The sequence below is a fragment of the Egretta garzetta genome, unplaced genomic scaffold (genome assembly GCF_000687185.1).
Source record: "Egretta garzetta isolate BGI_Z169 unplaced genomic scaffold, ASM68718v1 scaffold68, whole genome shotgun sequence".
Classification (NCBI taxonomy): Eukaryota; Metazoa; Chordata; class Aves; order Pelecaniformes; family Ardeidae; genus Egretta; species Egretta garzetta.
This window is the reverse complement of record NW_009260774.1, coordinates 7568229-7570491: the sequence shown is the minus strand read 5'-3', so window position 1 is coordinate 7570491 and position 2263 is coordinate 7568229. Positions and strand designations below refer to the sequence as shown.

The following is a 2263-nucleotide window of genomic DNA, read 5'->3' as shown; positions in this document are numbered from 1 at the left end:
CTCGCAGCCCTTTTCTTCGTGGTTTTGGTTTTTTTTTGTTGGTGGTGTTGTTTTGTGATTTTTTTTGTTTTTTGAAGTAATGGACTGAAATTTACTTTTCGGAATGGATTTGGTTCAGCAATTATTCGAAGGAAAGAAATTTAAAAGCAAACTTCCAGTTTGCCAAGAGAACTCCAGGGGCATGCAAAATGAAAACCCGCCAGATATCCCTTCTGTGCTCACACATCGGGGCTTGGCGAGGCCGGCGGTCTGCTGGCGCCCAGGGGCGGTGGGCACGGCCTGCCACCAGCCACAGGGCTCCGGGGTGGCGAGCCTGGCCAGGCCCTCAGGGCTGTCTGCGCTGTGGGTGGGGAACAAAACAATAATAGTTAAAAAAAACCAAAAAAACAAAAAAACCCCCAAACATCAGAGCAAGGCGCGCACAAATTATCCTAGAGCTGGAGAAAATACCCAGTCAGAGAATTAAAGACCACGCAATTGAATCTAGCAGAAGTGATACGGGGCAGGGATGGTGCAGACAATACAATTTTACTGTGTAATGGTATTTATAGGGAATGCATCTGTCCCTAAAGACTGATGAGGTATACCAAGATGCAAAGACAGGTGTAATAGAAAAATAAGAACTGAAAGGTAAAGACAGGTTTTACAAAGAAAACAAGGACTTTTGTGAGCAATGGGAAAGATCTGCCAAGGATAGTAGGTCTTTTTCCCATCTCCTACTGTCTTTAAAATAAACTTAGTACCTTTCTGAAAGACCTTATGGATGTTAAGCACAAAATACTGGATTCAAGGGCAACCATTTACCATTTTTCCAGCAGTGTTATGGATGAGCAAGACATTTAAGTCTTAAAACAATCGAAACTCATCCGTTTGAAATCCTCCCTGTGATGTCTCGTACTTTACAGAATCATGTAACCTGTGAACGTTTCGATGTGGTCCAGTCTTCAAGCACTGAGTTGAACGTGCACTTGATACTTGTTTTGTAATGCGAGTTACGCTGTGATCATGGTGACTAAAGACCACTGGCACAGTGTCATGCGTTTAGCAAACAAGTTTGCCAATAAAAAAGACGCTTCTATAGGCCTGTTGCCTGTAACCAGGAAGTCAGGGCTGATCAACAGAACAAAACTTCTCTGTTGTAAGGATGTGGTTAAGTTTGACTTCAGGAAGAAGTGTATCATTATGAGACTGTGCTCTTTAAGGCAGAATGGAAATATTCAGAGCTGGTAAGGATTTTATTGTGAAGTAACAATGTAATGTAAACCGTACGCCATTTTATAAAGATAATTATTTTTCAGATAAATAAGAGAAACAATTCTTATTATTGTTACTAAAATAGCTCAACATAAAGCATTGAAACCGCATAGTTACTATAACAGAACTATTGCAGATGCTAGTTTTCAAGTGAAATATGTAACTGTTCAGGTTTTTTTACTAGAACACCAATGTTTTAACACATTCTGGTTTTGAAAATTCTGATGAAGTTTAATTACTCTTAAAAGTATTGGATCTGCTTCAGGGAAAGTGCAAAACCAGCTATCTAATACAGTCCGTAAGTTTACATGGTGCATTATTGACCCAAATCCACTGCAGAGCTGGTTTCAGAAGCTTATAGCTTTTTTCCTTCTGCGGTTCAACAACAGAAGTTTTATAATCCAGGCAATGAGGATCTTGACAGAACAGGCAAAGCTTGTTTGCTGAATCTTTTCTTCTAATCAACAAATTTGATACATATGTGACATATGTTTTGTATGTAAAATAAGTTGTTAACGCAAGATATTTTTTGACCGCAGAAGCTTCATCTTTGACATTTTTTTCTGTTTTACAAATAACAGAAGACATAACTTTGTATTGTAATCAATCTGTAGTAATTCTGACAGAAGACAAGAACAATTCCTTTCAAAAAAAATCCCTTTGCATTAGAAAATACTTTCTGAAGGCTATGGCTATGCTGGTTATGTTCATGCGTCTCTGCGTGTTTGTGTGCCTGCCTGCTTTACACATGAGAAGTGTGGGACAACTGCAGTCGGCTGCTGTTGCAGAAACCATCTTGTGACGCTGCTCTTGGACTCCTTTCAGCTTGAACCACAAAGCCAGGCACATCAAAATGCCAGAGTATGTTTACAGAAGAGGCAAGACAGATGAAAGGGAACATGAGGTGGGGGACAAATGTATGAGTTTCACTCTGTGCAAAAATCTTGATAGGCCCATAAGGTATGGTATCCAGTAGTGATCATAATAATAACAACATATAAAAAATAAG

The 2263-nt window shown here is 39.5% G+C and overlaps 1 protein-coding gene across 2 annotated transcripts in view; it reads left to right on the top strand.

Moving 5' to 3' along the window:
• Positions 1 to 1190: 1190 nt before the first annotated feature.
• The window catches only part of TSPAN19 (tetraspanin 19), a 13508-nt gene continuing 12435 nt past the window's right edge, over positions 1191 to 2263 (top strand). Inside the window, exon 1 of one of the 2 annotated variants that reach the window (XM_035901698.1) lies at positions 1191 to 1226. The gene's annotated coding sequence lies outside the window, so the exon portion shown is untranslated. The remainder of the gene's footprint in view (positions 1227 to 2263) is intronic. The other variant, XM_035901699.1, reaches the window with a different exon arrangement.